Below are 14353 nucleotides of genomic sequence, written 5' to 3' on the forward strand. Positions count from 1 at the left end.
ACTCCCCACTCTTTTGGCGACAAAACCATATTTTTCAACATAATCTCCGTTCAGTGCGACGGCCTTACGTCTCGTTAATCGGAAGGCCTGTATATCCCCATGGTAGCACTCTTCTGGTCGACGTCGGAATGAACGACTTGCTGCGTCATTAATATCCCCATCCTACACGTACTGCTTCTCGTGGAGTTCATCCTTCATTGAGCTAAACAGATAGAAGCCAGAACGTGTGAGATCCGGGCTATAGGGCGGTGCAGGGAGAACATCCAGTGAAGTTTAGTGAGCTACTCTCGGGTGCCCAGACTTATGTGAGGCCTTGCGTTGACGTGAAGAAGGAGACGTTCGTTAGCAGTTTTGTTGCGAAAAACGTGCCGAAGTCATGTCTTCAGTTTACTGAGGGTAGCACAATACACTTCAGAGTTGATCGTTGCACCATGGTGGAGGACATCAAACACAATAACCCCTTCAGAGTCCCAAAGACTGTCGCCACTAGTTTACAGTCTGACGGTGCAAGCAATTCCGTGCAGATCGTCTTTAGTTTCTCTTTATGGTGTTCCGTTAGGCGGCGAGGAACCCAAGGGGCACACACGTTTGAGTACTGCAACTGGTGGTCGAGTGAGTCAGCACTAACGACAATGACGTGCAATTGTACATCGACGTGTTTGATTGTGATGCTTCGATCACCTCAAATGAGAGTGTCCGCACGTTCCATATTGCAGGAGTCATAGCTGTGTGTGACCGGCCGGCACGCGGTAGATCAGACAGGTCTGAGTGACGTTGTTGGGACGATGACAGACGCTTCGCCCAACGACTCACCGTGCTTTTGTTCACTGCCGTGACTCTCTAGACATTCTGCAAGCGCCTATGAATATCTATGATCCTCTGTTTCATAGATTACAGCTATCTGCTTGGAACGCACCTCCGTTACGGATGTCATTTTAAAGGCTACGTATAGCTCCGCTACCAATCGGAACTTCATGAAACTATAGAGGCTCAAGCGGGAATATTCCACGATATCCCATAACAAATTCTTCATTTTTTTAATCGAAATTAGCCGAGAAAAAATGTATTGCATTACTTATGGGACGCCTCCCGTATATTAGTATGACAGTGGGCTCTGATCTATGGAAGGTTTTTACACCATTCAGGCAAACACATGACAGTCGCTCAGTCTATTTCTTCACTCATTTCAGTCTTTTTTTCTGCAGCCGTGTAGCAATTACGGGTATGTTTCAAGTGCAGATACGTTGTACGCCATAATTCTTCCAACGCACCTTAGTTTTGCACTAATGGTGTGGCGAAGCTGTTCTATCGCAAACGATTTTAATCGACCACCAGGGTACCTAACTGATACTACAGACTATTTATCGCTGTCGCTCCCCAACCGATACTGCAGCTTATCGCCCATTACTCTGAGATTATTTACATTTAGGGTCAGCTGCTAATCAGTGGGTGTTGCAGCTGGTCTTCTGTAAGACTTTCGCAATTTTTAATTGAATTATTTTATCTTTTTGTACTACCGCTACACGAAGTATATAGCATCCTCAATAACAGAAAATACTGAATACTGCTCAGTCATACAGCAGATAGTACTGTTACGTATTGTAAAATAATTTTCGTTAATAATTGTAGAAATACGTAACTCCATCTCTGAAGAAAAAATCACATGGTAGAATTACTGACGTCTACCTCTTAAAGTAGGTTTGTGCGTTTCACAGGAATCGAGAAAGATGGCGCAGCTTTGAAAGAACTGTATTTATGTTGATGAAGGAGTGGGACTTAAATGCCTGCCAATTCAACTCGATTTATGTTTTCGTGATTCCCTAAGCAATTTGAAAGGAATACCGCAATGATTTCTTAAACGATACTGTCTCTGACTCCCTTCCATAATAAAGTTCAATATGAGCTTGCGTTCCATCACTAGAGATGACCAAGTTGACAAAAGATTAACTCTATTCCTCCTCTGTTCTTTTCCGTATAACAAGACGTAAACATATGATACCTTTTACTGTAAAATAAATGCTTCACTTACTGGAGTCAGACTTGTTAAAATAGGCTTACCCGGAAATAACAACATATAACAATACGAATTCGAGATACCTCATACGTCCAGAGTGGGAAAAGAAAACGGCAGGTTTAGATTCATTGCTACGATATCTGGAAACAGCAGTTTATCAGAAAACAGCTTACATACAGAACACTTTTACGGTAGATGTTGAAATACTAGTAAAGTACTTGAAATCCACACCAGACTGTACTAGGAAGGAAGATCTCAAAAACAAACACTCGAAGCAACTCGCAGTATATCATTCCAGAATATATTTGGAAAGTTGCAAGCTACACAGTTCACATTTCTCAGAAAATTAGACTTCTTACATAGACATAAGCACTCATTCCTACGCACTCCACGAAGTGATTAGAAAAAAAAGCCACTGTCACGAATTTACATCTACACTCTGCAGAGCCTGCCGGATGTAGTCGTACAAGTGTTAACCACTCGCTCTCCTTTCTTTTTCAAATGGTGGAAGAAAAGAGTTACCGACTGTATGTTTTAGAATGAGACTTGGCCTGCCTCTTCTTATTTTCATGATTTCCACGCGATATATTTGACGGGGCAGCAGAATCTTTTCAGATTCTACTTCAAATTCTGGCTCTCTGAATTTAGCCGACAACGTTCCTCGACGATAACGTCTTTGTTTTAAGAGACAGGTTAAAATTTCTTGTACTCTTGTGTAGGCTATACAAACGTGTTACGGTCCTGATAATTTGTTGAATATAGATACAATTGCAGATAAAGCTGTGAAAAATACTTGTATACATGTGTCTCGGCTTTCTCGCCACGTCAGATTTGGTTGCTGTGTTTGTATACGCGAAATTGCTCGACAGGTGCTAACTTTGATTTTGATGGGCTGAGTGCTATTTTGGTATGTAGTTGGTCGAATAATGTCATAGAGACGTCACGAAGTCAGGAAACTTCGCTACCAGGGATCACGTCTATGTCTGTGATGGAGGAATATTAGCAGCGCTTCTCATCTCAATAACTTCTTTCTTTACAGAATCCCAATGGGCAGATACATAGTATAAGGTTCTCGACTCATAAAAGAAACTAATTTACTTGATGTACGGCTGTGTTCGGCAAGAGCAGATTTGTAGAAGTCGCGGTATTTAATGTGGCGTCGGCGCGGAGATATTCAGTCATCACGAGAAAATAGGTTTGTTAAACTCCTTCCTTTCTTCGGAGTTACACGAAGTAAATTAGACAGAGTGAAGGTATTCAATTCATTACCCACCTCACAAGAAAATTACAGAGATCATACGACCAGTAAATGACAGCAATGTTCCTAAAAGTTACAAAATTCCTCGTGGATGTGTGGTAGCAGCTACACTGGTCATACGATTGCAGAATGTTACACAAAGCTGCAATGCAACATCACATATCGCGATTTCGACAGATCTGCTATTGCCCAACAGAGCCTCAAAAACTTACGATTGCATTTGATGTATGGAATATCTTAAGTACCTAACTACTGAGATTCTGTAGTCAAGAAAGACGTTGAAATTAGTATGTACAGCTTCAATCGCAACGGCGGCTATACCCTTAGTGGTACCTAATGTCGAAAGGCTATAGAAAAATAAGCCGAGCATTATACCATTTCACGGAATCACCATCGCTACTAATTTTCCTCCATTACAGGCATGGACATACTCTCCGGTAGCATATGGAAGTTCCGATACTTGGTGCCAACTACATATCAAACAACGGCACGAGATTTAACTCCTAATAGAATATGTCGTTGACAGCTGAAGTATACGTACACATCTGACGCGGCTAGAAAACAGAAACATTTATCCAAGAATGTCGCCGAGAGGATCAATGTTCTCATATGTGAAGTACGTTGTTTTCTAACTAATTCATACAGTTGGTAAACTACAGTGGTCCATTTCTACTTTCTGAGGAACACGTGATCTATAGATAACATTACTAATTCCGAAGTACCACATTCTTCCTTATTAAAATATGCTACTTCTTCTAGAACACCAAATGATAACAGATGAGAAATTCTTAACCTTAACCATTGGTACTCGGTTTAACACTACACCACCCACAGGAAATGACAAAGTTCGCTGGCGGAATATCTCGGTGAAATTTATAAATTGTTTGCCAGTAGAATGAGTGATAAGGAGCTTAGGACGTGTCGCTGTGGAGGGGGCCGCAGGGCGGCGAGCGCACCAATGGCGAGAGGCGCGCCACCCACGCCGCCCCCTCCGCGCCGGTGGGCAGTATATAAGGGCGGCGGCAGGCGGCCCCAGCGTTCAGCTTCCCGCCTTCCCGCCCTCTCGCCGCTGCTGCTACCAGAGGTGAGTCTGCGGCGCCGCGCGCACTGCCCGAATTGCCCACTAGCTTCAGCCGAGTATTACTTAGGCACTACGTACTCCACTCTGTATCCGTTCATGGAAGGCGTTCCAGGGGAAAAAAAATTTATTACCTAGATTTTTCAGCTTGGCCTGAATTATAGTTCGATTTAAAGTAGTTTCCATTTGACAGGTAGGGGGCTCGAATCTTCTCGCTGTCGATACATCCGTGGGGCTGTATTAGCACTGTCGGCTCTCACTGTGTCGTCAGTTTTTCTGCACAAAGCAGTGTGCCTGCCTTTTCTGAAGTACGGAACTTTTCCGGGCGTGGAAATCCCACCTGTTTCCATGTAAAAACACGTCTACGCCCTTATTAAAATTAATATCATAGGTTTGACATTTGTAGAGATGTTGCAGAGATCTATGCGAATTTCAGAATTTTTGCGCGATTTTTGTATGATTTTTGTACAGACTTCAAATTTAATATTCGTTGTGAGTTAAATATTTACAAAATTCCGAACGAACGTTATTTTCCGAGGCTTACACATAGCAAACGCAATGCGATACGAAAGTCTGGAACCACCGGTTGCTGACCGAGTCATTTTGGTAAGTAATATACAAAAAAAGTGTTTCATTGCTTTCAGTAGTTTAGATTTCACGTAATAAGTGTGATAATGTTTCCTACATGTGAAAAATTTGCCCGTTTCTTAAAAGTAACTTAGCCCTTACCCCAATTAAAATTCAAGAAAAAAAGGTTTGGACCTTCTTGGAGATCTGTATCACAGGTACCTTTCAGATTTTCTTCACATCCTTTATAGCACAAGGCCGTTCAGTAAATAAGAAATCTATCCCTAATAGAAAATATATCTCGTCCTCACATTACAGTATGAGTTAAAACAGTTTGGCATTTAATGTTAAAAGTTGTTTATTTCTGGCGCGAAGGCAGCCATCACAGCATTGCACTCTCCTCGGCGGCAGTAAATCTCTTTAAAGCCTCCATCTCCTACAAAAGTCATATAATTTTTCAACGAGACTTTTTTCAATCTGAAATTTCTCGCAAACAGCTATACTCAGTCCCCTTCGACTTAAATGTAAAAGTTAACTGTAAGTATATAGACGACTACACATCTCTTGTAGATAACTGTGTCCTGCAAGTTTATTGCAGGCTGAGCTTTGATTAATTCAACGACAGGGGACGACCGCGAAATCAAGAAAAAGCTTCCTTTACGTGACTGAATTCCTAAAGTGACGATGTTAAAACCGATATTGTTTGTTACTAAAACGAAGAATTTAAATGAAATAAGTTTCGTATTATTATTCCAGCGATTGTAATTTCAGTGTCACAGAGGTGAAGTACCGTGATTCGAGACGTGAGTAATTTGTGAAGACCGTACTCTATTTGTTTAATAATTTTTGTCGTTGGTTAATTCAAAATGAAAGGTAATCAAAAGGAGCAATCGAAAACGTACTTTAAAAAAAGAGTGTGGATGGGGGAGCGGGAAGAGGCGGGGGGGGAGCTGCTGCAAAGGGTCAAGAGTGAAGGGGTTAAACTAACAGATTTACACAAAACAGACGCTGAAGTTGTGGAATCCAGACTGCTTTTACTAAAGCTCGCCACGATCTGACTGAAGGCGTGCGGTCTCACGTCCCAGCCAAACCGGACTGGCACACTTCACAGCTGTCAGGTTCAAATCACAACCTCTGCAATAGTATTACGAATTTTAGTTCATTCGCCTTCTTATTTTTCTAACAAATTATATCGAAGTTAGTATCACTAATCCAGAAATTCCGATTAATTTTTGGTTTGTATAAGTTTTTCCTTGGCTTTGTGGTGCTTCACTCTCGTTAGAATTAAAGAGCCCTCGCTCTGCAGAGACGACATTTTTGTAGAAGAGATTTGCTGTGGTTCTGGAGAGCGGAATGCTGCGACAGCTGCCCGCTGGCAGTTCTTGACGTGACAGCGACACAGCTTGTAACCATAAACGTCAGATGCCAAGTAATTTAAATCACACTATAATTTAAGGCGACAGATTTCTTCAATACCGGACGATGACTAAGTAATAATCGAAAATTCAGGCTTTACTAGAAAGGGGTGCCGTATCATCCATCATGTATTATGATATCATACACAGCTGCAAGTAATGAATTAAACATAATTCTAACTAAACTAGAAAGTATACATAATATGTCCCAGTTTATCTTCCACAACGTTGCGAAACCTGCTGAAGGAGAATATGGCGCCCCTTGTAAGATGGTATGATGTAGTTATGAATGATGTAGATTTTATGTAAATGGGTACCAAGTCCGACATTTGTTTATATGGGCGTTAGAAACCAGTTAATATCATACCCTTGCTGGCCGGCACTTCGGTACCCTTGTTCCAGTGAATCCTAAATTCCTCTTAAGTAAAGAATTACTGTCTCGAATCGAGCGAAATTGCTCAGTACTGAGACAGTAAAAGGCATGGATGACGTTTCATTATCCATATTATAACTTCCAACAAGATAAAGTAGTAACCAAAAGAATATAATATTTTCCTTCAGTGGCAGTCTTAAAATGATGTCCATGTTGTTGACGTGTATCATATTTTTAAAACATCTGCGATCCTAGTTACCACACTTTACCGTTTCTTTATTTAGAGCTAAGCCACTTCATGCACTGATATTGAGCAGTTAACTACCAGTTTCATCATTAAACTACTAGAATCCATATAATTTCAATGAAGCGATAGCGCCACCTGACCGATAACATCTCAGCGTGATAGGAACATTAAATCAGGGCGAACTACGGCAAGTAGGAAAATGTAATGTGTTTATTGTGATTTTACGTTACAGTAACAGTATGTCTAGAGACAAAGCACAAACTCAGAGAGAGCTCTATTGGTAGGTGAAAAATGTTACTGTACATCTAAAAATAATTTTAAACTACAAATGTCAGCAGTAAAGTTTCCATACTGTATCATCGGTCTTGTGCTATATCCCTAATTCCTCTTGCTGCGATTGGTTTCTTCATTAAAATCACAGTCAGTAACGATTTCTACAAACCTGTCTCTTAAACTGGTGCAATATACGTAAATTAAATGAAACAATTACCACTGAACACGATAAAGATGCAGTCCACATTTTCCCATTACTGGAATTGCGAAGTGAAATGAAAAATTGCTTCAGTTTTGTAGATTTCTCCACAGGTTTTAAATATATCGATACCTATTTCGTAGGAATATGAGTAGCTTAACATGAAGACAATGGATATAGCCACTTTTGCTGAATGCAAGCTGCCAAACACACACTACGACGCTATGAGCAGTTAAGTGAAAAATGAGGTTGAGGTGTATCACGACATGTTCAGCCCTGGCACAGAATAATGAACAAATATCTCTGACAGACATCTGACAAGACAAACTAACGCGTCATCGGAAGGTTAACACATAATTCAACCCACAGAGGCATAACCATCGTTGCCCTTAATTCTGAGCGCGGACATCCACGTGAGAACATCTATGACTACAAAGAGACTATAAAACAATATAGATCGAAAATTAAGCAATAAATTGACTATTTCATTATTAAGGAACAGGGAAAAACCCTGCTATTCTTGAACTACTCTTACCGGAGTGGCTTAGTCAATTACACACTCCAGCTTGTACATTTAAAATTAGCAGGAGGGTAAACGTGTTACGTGCTTCTAACCCTCTCATACCCAGTTTTTCTTATAGAACCCATTTAATTTCGATTTACTAGACGAATTTCCTACACGTCTTTTTTAGATTTTTTTACCGTTTCTAAAGATTTCATCGTCAACGGAGCTTAAAACCATTGTCTTCCTTTATAGAGTATTCTTTAGTTTTGATCTTTTTTGAAGCAACAAGCATATCATTAGAATATTCCAAATGGTCTGGGATTCATTGGGAAACATGCCGCGTGCTTTCGTTATTCTTACCACACAAAACATGGGCGGCTAGAGCAGAGCAACAAATATCAATGGTTTTGCGCAATTTCTTGCTACTTCGAGTGCACTTAAGTGTTGGAAATAAAATTCCGTCATTTAATGGGTCTTTACAACTTTCCTGGTTTTCCAACTTCTATAACTACAATTCTGTCGAACTCTTGATAGTGGAACCACTCCAGGCATCTTCACTAGAAGATTTCTCAAGACACAGGGCTATTTCTTCAAACTGTTACCCGTTACGAAAGGCAGAGTGAGACATTTGTGAAGACCATACACTGCCTGTTTAATAATTGTCATCGTCAATTAATGCCGCGTGAGACGAAGATCAAAAGAGACGCTTGTGAGCATTCTTTTGAAGGTGTAGATGGGCGTGCGCTGGGTGGTGGGAAGAGTGTAAATACCATTTCTTTAAAAAAAGTAACTGATTAGACAATGCTGGATTGCACCGCTAGCTTTATAATATTCTGTCGGCCGATTTAATGACAGGGTTAAAGTAACAGATTTACATAAAATAGACTCTGCAGTTTCTTTAATGTCACAGCATTGCTATGTGATGCAGTTTGTTAACTTCCATTGCAGTTGTCCACTGGGCTTACCAGAAAGTAAGTACGGATTCCAGACAGCTAAGAAGAAACTATGTGCATGTAGCCCCGCCACGATGCCACGTAATGCTCGTGGAGTGGCCACATCTCAAACGGGAACGGCAAACTTTTTGAATGCTAATAAGAATTTTATTTCATTCATATTCCTATTTTTGTAAAAAATAATACTTAAATTAATACAACGCTCTAGAAATTCGGATTAACTTCAGCTTCAGTTTATGTCCGTCATTTTTACCTGTATAGGGAGTTTTCCTTCTTGCTTTCGCGGTCCTCCACTCGTTTAATAATTCAATAAACCTCAGGCAGAAATAAGTCTGTAGAGACAACACGATTATCTTCGAGATAGCTATAGCCGGTACCTCGTTACAGTTAGCTTCTACGCTTAAGTCGTCATTGAGTGAACAGAACTGTTTGCGAGGAATTTTAGTTGAAAAAAGAATGTTAAAAATCCTATTACTGATTAAATCATATACTTTCCCCTTCCCCCTACCCCAGTCATAACCGATGAATAGTCTCTTGTTTTCCGAATTTGGTCAAAAAGTAATTTCATGACAGTTATATATAAATGGGAAACAATTTACAATTTTTGCTGTAAATGAGAACAGTTATGAGACACAATGTAGCTGAACTTTCACTACTTTGTTGCACATTATGAAAAAAATGGCAGTATAAGGATGAATGTTGCAAACAAATTATTATTCTCGTTAAGGCACTAAAAGAAAAATATAGCATTAAGACAGTAGTTCTTCACAAATTTGCACAGAATTACAGATGTGCTGATATATCTGTACGATATTTTTTGAGATATATTTGAAGTCATTTCTGATCATATACATTAGTAATATGTGTGGAGAGTTCTGCATCACTCAAATGTAACATCATATTGAAATTTTATTGTAAGATGTTGTTGTATGAGTATAAACATCATGCTAAATTGAAGATCAGTTTATATATCAATTTTTGTCATAAGACAGTTTTCTTCATTATTAGTTGCAAATTCGGGAAATTTTAATTACAGTATCGAAAGCATGAAATACGTGGGTTATTCAGAAAGTAAGGAACGACCGGTCGCGAAATGGAACATACAATGAAAATCTGATGAAGCTTTGCACAGATGCGTTGGGCACTGTATCTAGTACGCCCGTCAGTCGCATCATGTCACTCTTTTCAGTTCTGAGCTCACAGTGAAAACGTAAAGATGGCTAGAAATTAGCGTCTCCCACCCAGTATGAGAGGCTGGCGAAAGATTTCACCTGAAGCTATGCAATCCACATAACATAATTGTCATGCTGTTCTTTCTACACGACAATTCTCGGCCGCACTCTGCAGCGGCAATGAATATGCTCCTGCAGCGTTTTCGATGGGAATTGCTTGATCACCCACAATACAGCCCATAATTGGCTACTTCTGAGGTTCCTCTCTGCTCAAATGAACCGCTGGCTGTGAAGACAACATTTTGACACAGACAACGAGCTGCAGTCCAGAGTAGAAATCTGTCGAAAAGCACTGGCGGCTGTATTCTGTAACGAGGGAATTGAAAAGCTGGCACAACGCTACGACAGATGTCTAAGTCTGAGCGGCGACTGTGTAGAGAAGTAGCTGGAAGGTGTAGCTAACCGTCGCAAATAAAACAGTTTTAATTTTCACTGTGGTTTCCATTTTGCAACCTATCGTTCCTTACTTTCCGAATAGCCCTCGTAATTTCTATAGTTGACGTAGTTCAACATATTTTTATTGTAGTTGTTGCTGTTAACATCCAGATGAAATCCCTGGTTCCATTTGAGTTAAATTTCTGTAATCTACACTGATGCGTTATAACGTCACGACCACAGCCTACAGCGACATTGAAAGCCGCCAGGTCGCGCTGCGAGTTACGTGACGCGGTAAGTAAAGTATATAAGCGGAGCACAGACGAATGTGCAATCATTTTAACGACGATAGAAGCCCCGAATGGGAAAATCCACTGAAATGAGCAATTACAAAAAAGGACAACTTGTTCGGCGTTTAGGAACGAGCATCTTGGAACCGCGGACCCTGGGAGGCTGTTAGCGTGCTAGTGTCTATCATGTATGACAAGTGGTTGAAGGACGGTGAAAATACGAATAAGCGACATGCCTCACCACAGAACTTGAAGGTGGAAGACGTGGTCGCTTTGCAAAGCAGGAGAGGCGGTTATCTGAGACAGATCTGATGAAGGAGTACAATGCCAGTGCAGGCACAAATATTCTGAAGCACACCGTTTACTACATGCTGTTGAACATGGGGCGTCACAACTGACGACCTCTACGTACTCCCATCATGACCCATCAACATCATCAATTACGATTGCAGTGCGCGAGTGATCATCTAGATTGGCCCGTCATCAGTAGAAACTTGTCGCCTGGTTGGATGAGTCACGTTTCTTGTTACACCAAGTCGATGACCGTGTACAGATACTCCATCATCCAGGTGAACGGCTGAGCAATGCCACGGACGCAGACAGATGGGGGCAGTATTATGTCAAGGGGGACATACATGTTGGCTTTCTTGATCCTGTGGTAGCAGTCGATGGCACCAATAGTTGTGGATTACGTGACTTGTACCCTTCATGTCTGACGCCTTCCCCGATGTCGACGACGTCTTCTACCAGGATAATTCTCCTTCACAAGCTCACAATCGTGGTGCAGTGGTTTGAGAAGCATGATGGTGAACTCACGCTGATGTGTTGGACACCAAAATCATTCGATCTGAGCGCACTGTCGTATATTAGATCAACGCCCACAAACCACCGCGAATTGTGTGACCTGCGTGTAGGCATCTGGCGCCCTACCAGGGACTTGTCCAGTCCAACCACTGCAGTTTTGCGTTCCAAAGGTGGACCAACACGCTACAATGCAAGTGATCGTACTTTTTAACTCATGAGTGAATAAACAATTTTTTCACATCTTTTATTTAGATGTGTGACTTCCAGTTAACAAATGATCGACAATGACCTACCCTCGGCTTGGAATCTAAACTGAAGAGGTACTCGACCAGTCACATACTTATTGGGTATTGTGCTGATAAAACGATTAGCTGAAAAATACCACTATTGGAACACTGAATGTATTACGCATTAGCTACTCCGTCATAAAGCACTGCGTATAAAGATTTTCTTGGAGTTTTTACATCGATGTATTTTTATTTTCTGGGCTGCTGGAGAGATTGACGTACTGGAACATAGGAACGGGATGATATTTAACACCTAGGTACAGGCATAAATATAAAGCCTAACTTAAACTAAGATGCAAATATCTGGAATGCAAACTTTTGAGGCCAATACTACTAAAGTAGTGTTAATATTACTACTAAGTAAAAAATGTAAATGTGTGACTAGGGCCTCCCGTCGGGTAGACCGTTTGAAGGGTCCAAGTCTTTCCATTTGATGCCACTTCGGCGACTTGCGCGTCGATAGGGATGAAATGATGATGATTAGGACAACACAACCCCCAGTCCCTGAGTGGAGAAAATCTCCGACCCAGCCGGGAATCGAAAACGGGCCCTTAAGATTGACATTCTCTCGCACTGACCATTTTCTTTTTGTATTGTTCGTTGCGTTTGGTCTGCGCGGACGTCACAAGACATCCATTCACGTTGATCGTTGATTCCTGTACTCAGTTTTGTATTACAGAAGGGAACAGCCCTCTGACCGAACACGCGGAGCTACCGTGCTGGCGTACTCAGCTCCCGGGGTGGACGTTACTGCTAAGTATGACTGAGCGATAATGTAGAAAACACTAAACCACATGAAAATGTTTCTTTGCTCCCTTATTTGTGAGGATGAAAAGTCACTGACATAAATTAACCTAGAAACCCAAGTAATTTATGAATGATTAACGTTTCATAGCTCCGTATTATTTCGACTGAAAAAAGAGAAAAACGAAAAAATTGTCATGAAGGCACTACATTTAATGGAAATTTTCAGAAAATGCAGTAAGGCACTAATTTATAGAGTAGCTCAAAAGTCTAAACGTCGGTCACAACTGCAGTTTAATGTGTAATTGTTTAAGGATATGTACTGCAAACTCAGGACTCGAACTCGAACCACCCCACGGATCCAACTTACCAGGATGTATTATACGTTTCAGTCGGATCCCATCCACATAAATTTTTCGCAATATATCCTGTTTTCTGAAGGTTTTTAACATGATTCTTAAATCAATACAGGTGTACAGAGCGCTTATCATCCGCCGTGCACCATACGGTGGCTTACGTCTGTAGATGCAGATGTAGATCTTGTAGTTTTCAGCACATTTTGATTTAAGAAATCCACAGTTAAGCAAGAAGAATGGGCTGAGACCAGATGTCATCCGGATATCATCCGCCAACATCAGACAATAAGTACTGAGTTGGCAGCAGCGTGAATGACGGCGCCGCAGCCGCGGCTTCCTGCCTGCTACTTCACGAAATATTTGAAGGAGGGAACCGCACGGCACTCTTGTTGGTTTGATGCTCGGTTTAAATGTCGATACTCCTCTGCCGTCCTGACGGCGCCGTAGAACTAACGTTGTATCCCTATAACTTGGGTTATAAACTTCGTTGCTGGGGAGTCTGTTGCGCTACTGTACCTGATTAACCCGTTCAAGGCGGAACGTACAAGTTGCAAGTCATAAAACGTGTTCAGATGTCGACAGAAACTTACACTTTTTTTCTCTTTAGCTCACAATTTCCATCCGTCACTCGATTTCAGACTGCAACAAATACAATACAAGACTTCTACGGGAGCATAATGATTTTGTAGTACTTTCTTACTACTGCTGCTACTTACTGAGAAACGGCTGCATTTTGAAAGGCCTGTTCAGTGTTTCAGTTCAAATATAATACTGTGCCTCAGCATACATTCTGAGTTATTCTTTCGGCGTTCCTACGAGATCCTCTGCAAACGGAAAAATTTCTTCATGTTACTTGAAGTCTCACCTATCCAACACACAAAGGTTATTTGGAAAGTACAGAGGACCCAAAAGTCACTTGGAGAGAATAAAGTAAACAAAATATATGTGCTAGGCAAGCAATATATCTTTCTTAAGCTAGTATACACACATCCAATACTTTTTACGTTCTCTGTAATATATGCTTGAGGTTGCCTGAAATACACTCGTACACGCGTAGTTACACCTTAGCATCGAAACTTTAGGGGGCTTCCTTAGTTAACTCTCATCGAAACTTTTGGAGTCATCCTTAGCGAATTCTCACATTTTCTCTACCTTTTCCGATTTTTTTTCCGATACACTTCTACACCTACATTTATACTCCGTAAACCACCTTATGATCTGTTTAACTGAGCTCTATAGGGTAATATCAGGTGAAAATGGTGGAATTTCAAGGACAGTACGCTGCCGTGTCACTATTCGGTTAAGATCATCATCGAGATGCAATGGGACTTCTGTTACAAAGTGAGCGGAAGCTGTATCGTTTTAGAACAGGATTATTCGAAG

The 14353-nt window shown here is 41.0% G+C and overlaps 1 protein-coding gene across 1 annotated transcript in view; it reads left to right on the forward strand.

Moving 5' to 3' along the window:
- The first annotated feature begins 4315 nt into the window (after positions 1–4315).
- The window catches only part of LOC126184972 (pro-neuropeptide Y-like), a 48882-nt gene continuing 38844 nt past the window's right edge, over positions 4316–14353 (forward strand). Inside the window, exon 1 of the mRNA XM_049927669.1 lies at positions 4316–4356. The gene's annotated coding sequence lies outside the window, so the exon portion shown is untranslated. The remainder of the gene's footprint in view (positions 4357–14353) is intronic.

This window comes from Schistocerca cancellata, chromosome 4 (assembly GCF_023864275.1).
Source record: "Schistocerca cancellata isolate TAMUIC-IGC-003103 chromosome 4, iqSchCanc2.1, whole genome shotgun sequence".
Classification (NCBI taxonomy): domain Eukaryota; kingdom Metazoa; phylum Arthropoda; class Insecta; order Orthoptera; family Acrididae; genus Schistocerca; species Schistocerca cancellata.